At 51.5% G+C, this 8,062-nt stretch overlaps 11 non-coding genes and 2 pseudogenes across 11 annotated transcripts; all 13 read right to left on the bottom strand.

The window, feature by feature from the left end:
• Positions 1 to 207: 207 nt before the first annotated feature.
• LOC139058111 (5S ribosomal RNA) lies at positions 208 to 326 on the bottom strand (annotated as a pseudogene).
• A 505-nt stretch (positions 327 to 831) lies between these two features.
• On the bottom strand, positions 832 to 950 carry LOC139058462 (5S ribosomal RNA). The gene has a single exon (XR_011513449.1). It is a non-coding gene; the product is annotated as a 5S ribosomal RNA (ribosomal RNA).
• A 508-nt stretch (positions 951 to 1,458) lies between these two features.
• LOC139058174 (5S ribosomal RNA) lies at positions 1,459 to 1,579 on the bottom strand (annotated as a pseudogene).
• A 507-nt stretch (positions 1,580 to 2,086) lies between these two features.
• LOC139058463 (5S ribosomal RNA) lies at positions 2,087 to 2,205 on the bottom strand. The gene has a single exon (XR_011513450.1). It is a non-coding gene; the product is annotated as a 5S ribosomal RNA (ribosomal RNA).
• A 507-nt stretch (positions 2,206 to 2,712) lies between these two features.
• On the bottom strand, positions 2,713 to 2,831 carry LOC139058100 (5S ribosomal RNA). The gene has a single exon (XR_011513263.1). It is a non-coding gene; the product is annotated as a 5S ribosomal RNA (ribosomal RNA).
• Positions 2,832 to 3,339: 508 nt separating this feature from the next.
• On the bottom strand, positions 3,340 to 3,458 carry LOC139058465 (5S ribosomal RNA). The gene has a single exon (XR_011513451.1). It is a non-coding gene; the product is annotated as a 5S ribosomal RNA (ribosomal RNA).
• A 507-nt stretch (positions 3,459 to 3,965) lies between these two features.
• LOC139058466 (5S ribosomal RNA) lies at positions 3,966 to 4,084 on the bottom strand. Its single transcript, XR_011513452.1, has one exon. It is a non-coding gene; the product is annotated as a 5S ribosomal RNA (ribosomal RNA).
• A 509-nt stretch (positions 4,085 to 4,593) lies between these two features.
• On the bottom strand, positions 4,594 to 4,712 carry LOC139058467 (5S ribosomal RNA). The gene has a single exon (XR_011513453.1). It is a non-coding gene; the product is annotated as a 5S ribosomal RNA (ribosomal RNA).
• A 508-nt stretch (positions 4,713 to 5,220) lies between these two features.
• Positions 5,221 to 5,339, bottom strand: LOC139058468 (5S ribosomal RNA). The gene has a single exon (XR_011513454.1). It is a non-coding gene; the product is annotated as a 5S ribosomal RNA (ribosomal RNA).
• A 506-nt stretch (positions 5,340 to 5,845) lies between these two features.
• LOC139058470 (5S ribosomal RNA) lies at positions 5,846 to 5,964 on the bottom strand. Its single transcript, XR_011513456.1, has one exon. It is a non-coding gene; the product is annotated as a 5S ribosomal RNA (ribosomal RNA).
• A 508-nt stretch (positions 5,965 to 6,472) lies between these two features.
• Positions 6,473 to 6,591, bottom strand: LOC139058471 (5S ribosomal RNA). The gene has a single exon (XR_011513457.1). It is a non-coding gene; the product is annotated as a 5S ribosomal RNA (ribosomal RNA).
• A 510-nt stretch (positions 6,592 to 7,101) lies between these two features.
• Positions 7,102 to 7,220, bottom strand: LOC139058028 (5S ribosomal RNA). Its single transcript, XR_011513193.1, has one exon. It is a non-coding gene; the product is annotated as a 5S ribosomal RNA (ribosomal RNA).
• A 507-nt stretch (positions 7,221 to 7,727) lies between these two features.
• On the bottom strand, positions 7,728 to 7,846 carry LOC139058018 (5S ribosomal RNA). Its single transcript, XR_011513183.1, has one exon. It is a non-coding gene; the product is annotated as a 5S ribosomal RNA (ribosomal RNA).
• Positions 7,847 to 8,062: the final 216 nt, after the last annotated feature.

Here is an 8,062-nt window from a genome sequence, read left to right on the forward strand (position 1 = left end):
CGACTAAATTTTGCATGCAGCATTACGTCCGTCATTCCGCGCAGAATATCGCGTAGTGGCCTGCATATTGGTTTCACACTTCGGCGTCGGCTCTACCAGCAGGCTCCAGTTGAACGTAAGTAACAGTAAAAGCAGCTGCCCACACACACACACACACAAAAAAAACGTCACAGAAACACGGAATAATAAAAAAAGCAAAAAGAAGGGTGCCATCAGCACTCGGTGTTCCCAGGTGGTCTCCCTCCCAAGTACTGACCGAGCCCAATGCTGCTTAGCTTCGGGGATCGGACGAGAACCGGCGTATTGAGCATGGTATGGCCGATGGCAAGGATGCTGTGTTTCCGACTGCACCTGTATCGTGCTATGTGCATTCGCCCAGTGAATGTATTGCTCCATCACGTACGCGGCAGTCTTTCCGCGAACAATACACGCACACGTCGATTACTCCGTTTGTGGTTGTTCGCTGCATGCGTGCGTGCAAGTAAGTCATGCTCGCTCACAAAAACAAGAAAGAGGGGGAGCGCATTATGCGTGCGTTGCAGCCCACAATGTGCCACTTTATCGACGAGTTGTCATTGAGCTGTATGCGGGCGGGCGTGATAGCGAAGCGGTTAGAAGCTCGTGCGACTAAATTTTGCATGCAGCATTACGTCCGTCATGCCGCGCAGAATATCGCGTAGTGGCCTGCATATTGGTTTCACACTTCGGCGTCGGCTCTACCAGCAGGCTCCAGTTGAACGTAAGTAACAGTAAAAGCAGCTGCCCACACACACACACACAAAAAAAAAACGTCACAGAAACACGGAATAATAAAAAAAGCAAAAAGAAGGGTGCCATCAGCACTCGGTGTTCCCAGGTGGTCTCCCTCCCAAGTACTGACCGAGCCCAATGCTGCTTAGCTTCGGGGATCGGACGAGAACCGGCGTATTCAGCATGGTATGGCCGATGGCATGGATGCTGTGTTTCCTACTGCACCTGTATCGTGCTATGTGCATTCGCCCAGTGAATGTATTGCTCCATCACGTACGCGGCAGTCTTTCCGCGAACAATACACGCACACGTCGATTACTCCGTTTGTGGATGTTCGCTGCATGCGTGCGTGCAAGTAAGTCATGCTCGCTCACAAAAACAAGAAAGAGGGGGAGCGCATTATGCGTGCGTTGCAGCCCACAATGTGCCACTTTATCGACGAGTTGTCATTGAGCTGTATGCGGGCGGGCGTGATAGCGAAGCGGTTAGAAGCTCGTGCGACTAAATTTTGCATGCAGCATTACGTCCGTCATTCCGCGCAGAATATCGCGTAGTGGCCTGCATATTGGTTTCACACTTCGGCGTCGGCTCTACCAGCAGGCTCCAGTTGAACGTAAGTAACAGTAAAAGCAGCTGCCCACACACACACACACACACAAAAAAAACGTCACAGAAACACGGAATAATAAAAAAAAGCAAAAAGAAGGGTGCCATCAGCACTCGGTGTTCCCAGGTGGTCTCCCTCCCAAGTACTGACCGAGCCCAATATGCTGCTTAGCTTCGGGGATCGGACGAGAACCGGCGTATTCAGCATGGTATGGCCGATGGCAAGGATGCTGTGTTTCCTACTGCACCTGTATCGTGCTATGTGCATTCGCCCAGTGAATGTATTGCTCCATCACGTACGCGGCAGTCTTTCCGCGAACAATACACGCACACGTCGATTACTCCGTTTGTGGATGTTCGCTGCATGCGTGCGTGCAAGTAAGTCATGCTCGCTCACAAAAACAAGAAAGAGGGGGAGCGCATTATGCGTGCGTTGCAGCCCACAATGTGCCACTTTATCGACGAGTTGTCATTGAGCTGTATGCGGGCGGGCGTGATAGCGAAGCGGTTAGAAGCTCGTGCGACTAAATTTTGCATGCAGCATTACGTCCGTCATTCCGCGCAGAATATCGCGTAGTGGCCTGCATATTGGTTTCACACTTCGGCGTCGGCTCTACCAGCAGGCTCCAGTTGAACGTAAGTAACAGTAAAAGCAGCTGCCCACACACACACACACACACAAAAAAACGTCACAGAAACACGGAATATTAAAAAAAAGCAAAAAGAAGGGTGCCATCAGCACTCGGTGTTCCCAGGTGGTCTCCCTCCCAAGTACTGACCGAGCCCAATGCTGCTTAGCTTCGGGGATCGGACGAGAACCGGCGTATTCAGCATGGTATGGCCGATGGCAAGGATGCTGTGTTTCCGACTGCACCTGTATCGTGCTATGTGCATTCGCCCAGTGAATGTATTGCTCCATCACGTACGCGGCAGTCTTTCCGCGAACAATACACGCACACGTCGATTACTCCGTTTGTGGTTGTTCGCTGCATGCGTGCGTGCAAGTAAGTCATGCTCGCTCACAAAAACAAGAAAGAGGGGGAGCGCATTATGCGTGCGTTGCAGCCCACAATGTGCCACTTTATCGACGAGTTGTCATTGAGCTGTATGCGGGCGGGCGTGATAGCGAAGCGGTTAGAAGCTCGTGCGACTAAATTTTGCATGCAGCATTACGTCCGTCATTCCGCGCAGAATATCGCGTAGTGGCCTGCATATTGGTTTCACACTTCGGCGTCGGCTCTACCAGCAGGCTCCAGTTGAACGTAAGTAACAGTAAAAGCAGCTGCCCACACACACACACACACAAAAAAAAACGTCACAGAAACACGGAATAATAAAAAAAAGCAAAAAGAAGGGTGCCATCAGCACTCGGTGTTCCCAGGTGGTCTCCCTCCCAAGTACTGACCGAGCCCAATGCTGCTTAGCATCGGGGATCGGACGAGAACCGGCGTATTCAGCATGGTATGGCCGATGGCATGGATGCTGTGTTTCCTACTGCACCTGTATCGTGCTATGTGCATTCGCCCAGTGAATGTATTGCTCCATCACGTACGCGGCAGTCTTTCCGCGAACAATACACGCACACGTCGATTACTCCGTTTGTGGATGTTCGCTGCATGCGTGCGTGCAAGTAAGTCATGCTCGCTCACAAAAACAAGAAAGAGGGGGAGCGCATTATGCGTGCGTTGCAGCCCACAATGTGCCACTTTATCGACGAGTTGTCATTGAGCTGTATGCGGACGGGCGTGATAGCGAAGCGGTTAGAAGCTCGTGCGACTAAATTTTGCATGCAGCATTACGTCCGTCATTCCGCGCAGAATATCGCGTAGTGGCCTGCATATTGGTTTCACACTTCGGCGTCGGCTCTACCAGCAGGCTCCAGTTGAACGTAAGTAACAGTAAAAGCAGCTGCCCACACACACACACACACAAAAAAAAAACGTCACAGAAACACGGAATAATAAAAAAAAGCAAAAAGAAGGGTGCCATCAGCACTCGGTGTTCCCAGGTGGTCTCCCTCCCAAGTACTGACCGAGCCCAATGCTGCTTAGCTTCGGGGATCGGACGAGAACCGGCGTATTCAGCATGGTATGGCCGATGGCATGGATGCTGTGTTTCCTACTGCACCTGTATCGTGCTATGTGCATTCGCCCAGTGAATGTATTGCTCCATCACGTACGCGGCAGTCTTTCCGCGAACAATACACGCACACGTCGATTACTCCGTTTGTGGATGTTCGCTGCATGCGTGCGTGCAAGTAAGTCATGCTCGCTCACAAAAACAAGAAAGAGGGGGAGCGCATTATGCGTGCGTTGCAGCCCACAATGTGCCACTTTATCGACGAGTTGTCATTGAGCTGTATGCGGGCGGGCGTGATAGCGAAGCGGTTAGAAGCTCGTGCGACTAAATTTTGCATGCAGCATTACGTCCGTCATTCCGCGCAGAATATCGCGTAGTGGCCTGCATATTGGTTTCACACTTCGGCGTAGGCTCTACCAGCAGGCTCCAGTTGAACGTAAGTAACAGTAAAAGCAGCTGCCCACACACACACACACACAAAAAAAAACGTCACAGAAACACGGAATAATAAAAAAAAGCAAAAAGAAGGGTGCCATCAGCACTCGGTGTTCCCAGGTGGTCTCCCTCCCAAGTACTGACCGAGCCCAATGCTGCTTAGCTTCGGGGATCGGACGAGAACCGGCGTATTCAGCATGGTATGGCCGATGGCAAGGATGCTGTGTTTCCGACTGCACCTGTATCGTGCTATGTGCATTCGCCCAGTGAATGTATTGCTCCATCACGTACGCGGCAGTCTTTCCGCGAACAATACACGCACACGTCGATTACTCCGTTTGTGGTTGTTCGCTGCATGCGTGCGTGCAAGTAAGTCATGCTCGCTCACAAAAACAAGAAAGAGGGGGAGCGCATTATGCGTGCGTTGCAGCCCACAATGTGCCACTTTATCGACGAGTTGTCATTGAGCTGTATGCGGGCGGGCGTGATAGCGAAGCGGTTAGAAGCTCGTGCGACTAAATTTTGCATGCAGCATTACGTCCGTCATTCCGCGCAGAATATCGCGTAGTGGCCTGCATATTGGTTTCACACTTCGGCGTCGGCTCTACCAGCAGGCTCCAGTTGAACGTAAGTAACAGTAAAAGCAGCTGCCCACACACACACACACACACAAAAAAAAACGTCACAGAAACACGGCATAATAAAAAAAAGCAAAAAGAAGGGTGCCATCAGCACTCGGTGTTCCCAGGTGGTCTCCCTCCCAAGTACTGACCGAGCCCAATGCTGCTTAGCTTCGGGGATCGGACGAGAACCGGCGTATTCAGCATGGTATGGCCGATGGCATGGATGCTGTGTTTCCTACTGCACCTGTATCGTGCTATGTGCATTCGCCCAGTGAATGTATTGCTCCATCACGTACGCGGCAGTCTTTCCGCGAACAATACACGCACACGTCGATTACTCCGTTTGTGGATGTTCGCTGCATGCGTGCGTGCAAGTAAGTCATGCTCGCTCACAAAAACAAGAAAGAGGGGGAGCGCATTATGCGTGCGTTGCAGCCCACAATGTGCCACTTTATCGACGAGTTGTCATTGAGCTGTATGCGGGCGGGCGTGATAGCGAAGCGGTTAGAAGCTCGTGCGACTAAATTTTGCATGCAGCATTACGTCCGTCATTCCGCGCAGAATATCGCGTAGTGGCCTGCATATTGGTTTCACACTTCGGCGTCGGCTCTACCAGCAGGCTCCAGTTGAACGTAAGTAACAGTAAAAGCAGCTGCCCACACACACACACACACAAAAAAAAAACGTCACAGAAACACGGAATAATAAAAAAAAGCAAAAAGAAGGGTGCCATCAGCACTCGGTGTTCCCAGGTGGTCTCCCTCCCAAGTACTGACCGAGCCCAATGCTGCTTAGCTTCGGGGATCGGACGAGAACCGGCGTATTCAGCATGGTATGGCCGATGGCATGGATGCTGTGTTTCCTACTGCACCTGTATCGTGCTATGTGCATTCGCCCAGTGAATGTATTGCTCCATCACGTACGCGGCAGTCTTTCCGCGAACAATACACGCACACGTCGATTACTCCGTTTGTGGATGTTCGCTGCATGCGTGCGTGCAAGTAAGTCATGCTCGCTCACAAAAACAAGAAAGAGGGGGAGCGCATTATGCGTGCGTTGCAGCCCACAATGTGCCACTTTATCGACGAGTTGTCATTGAGCTGTATGCGGGCGGGCGTGATAGCGAAGCGGTTAGAAGCTCGTGCGACTAAATTTTGCATGCAGCATTACGTCCGTCATTCCGCGCAGAATATCGCGTAGTGGCCTGCATATTGGTTTCACACTTCGGCGTAGGCTCTACCAGCAGGCTCCAGTTGAACGTAAGTAACAGTAAAAGCAGCTGCCCACACACACACACACACAAAAAAAACGTCACAGAAACACGGAATAATAAAAAAAAGCAAAAAGAAGGGTGCCATCAGCACTCGGTGTTCCCAGGTGGTCTCCCTCCCAAGTACTGACCGAGCCCAATGCTGCTTAGCTTCGGGGATCGGACGAGAACCGGCGTATTCAGCATGGTATGGCCGATGGCAAGGATGCTGTGTTTCCGACTGCACCTGTATCGTGCTATGTGCATTCGCCCAGTGAATGTATTGCTCCATCACGTACGCGGCAGTCTTTCCGCGAACAATACACGCACACGTCGATTACTCCGTTTGTGGTTGTTCGCTGCATGCGTGCGTGCAAGTAAGTCATGCTCGCTCACAAAAACAAGAAAGAGGGGGAGCGCATTATGCGTGCGTTGCAGCCCACAATGTGCCACTTTATCGACGAGTTGTCATTGAGCTGTATGCGGGCGGGCGTGATAGCGAAGCGGTTAGAAGCTCGTGCGACTAAATTTTGCATGCAGCATTACGTCCGTCATTCCGCGCAGAATATCGCGTAGTGGCCTGCATATTGGTTTCACACTTCGGCGTCGGCTCTACCAGCAGGCTCCAGTTGAACGTAAGTAACAGTAAAAGCAGCTGCCCACACACACACACACACAAAAAAAAAACGTCACAGAAACACGGCATAATAAAAAAAAGCAAAAAGAAGGGTGCCATCAGCACTCGGTGTTCCCAGGTGGTCTCCCTCCCAAGTACTGACCGAGCCCAATGCTGCTTAGCTTCGGGGATCGGACGAGAACCGGCGTATTCAGCATGGTATGGCCGATGGCATGGATGCTGTGTTTCCTACTGCACCTGTATCGTGCTATGTGCATTCGCCCAGTGAATGTATTGCTCCATCACGTACGCGGCAGTCTTTCCGCGAACAATACACGCACACGTCGATTACTCCGTTTGTGGATGTTCGCTGCATGCGTGCGTGCAAGTAAGTCATGCTCGCTCACAAAAACAAGAAAGAGGGGGAGCGCATTATGCGTGCGTTGCAGCCCACAATTTGCCACTTTATCGACGAGTTGTCATTGAGCTGTATGCGGGCGGGCGTGATAGCGAAGCGGTTAGAAGCTCGTGCGACTAAATTTTGCATGCAGCATTACGTCCGTCATTCCGCGCAGAATATCGCGTAGTGGCCTGCATATTGGTTTCACACTTCGGCGTCGGCTCTACCAGCAGGCTCCAGTTGAACGTAAGTAACAGTAAAAGCAGCTGCCCACACACACACACACACACACAAAAAAAACGTCACAGAAACACGGAATAATAAAAAAAAGCAAAAAGAAGGGTGCCATCAGCACTCGGTGTTCCCAGGTGGTCTCCCTCCGAAGTACTGACCGAGCCCAATGCTGCTTAGCTTCGGGGATCGGACGAGAACCGGCGTATTCAGCATGGTATGGCCGATGGCATGGATGCTGTGTTTCCTACTGCACCTGTATCGTGCTATGTGCATTCGCCCAGTGAATGTATTGCTCCATCACGTACGCGGCAGTCTTTCCGCGAACAATACACGCACACGTCGATTACTCCGTTTGTGGATGTTCGCTGCATGCGTGCGTGCAAGTAAGTCATGCTCGCTCACAAAAACAAGAAAGAGGGGGAGCGCATTATGCGTGCGTTGCAGCCCACAATGTGCCACTTTATCGACGAGTTGTCATTGAGCTGTATGCGGGCGGGCGTGATAGCGAAGCGGTTAGAAGCTCGTGCGACTAAATTTTGCATGCAGCATTACGTCCGTCATTCCGCGCAGAATATCGCGTAGTGGCCTGCATATTGGTTTCACACTTCGGCGTCGGCTCTACCAGCAGGCTCCAGTTGAACGTAAGTAACAGTAAAAGCAGCTGCCCCCACACACACACACACAAAAAAAAACGTCACAGAAACACGGAATAATAAAAAAAAGCAAAAAGAAGGGTGCCATCAGCACTCGGTGTTCCCAGGTGGTCTCCCTCCCAAGTACTGACCGAGCCCAATGCTGCTTATCTTCGGGGATCGGACGAGAACCGGCGTATTCAGCATGGTATGGCCGATGGCAAGGATGCTGTGTTTCCTACTGCACCTGTATCGTGCTATGTGCATTCGCCCAGTGAATGTATTGCTCCATCACGTACGCGGCAGTCTTTCCGCGAACAATACACGCACACGTCGATTACTCCGTTTGTGGATGTTCGCTGCATGCGTGCGTGCAAGTAAGTCATGCTCGCTCACAAAAACAAGAAAGAGGGGGAGCGCATTATGCGTGCGTTGCAG

This window comes from Dermacentor albipictus, chromosome 3, assembly GCF_038994185.2.
Source record: "Dermacentor albipictus isolate Rhodes 1998 colony chromosome 3, USDA_Dalb.pri_finalv2, whole genome shotgun sequence".
NCBI classification, from domain to species: domain Eukaryota; kingdom Metazoa; phylum Arthropoda; class Arachnida; order Ixodida; family Ixodidae; genus Dermacentor; species Dermacentor albipictus.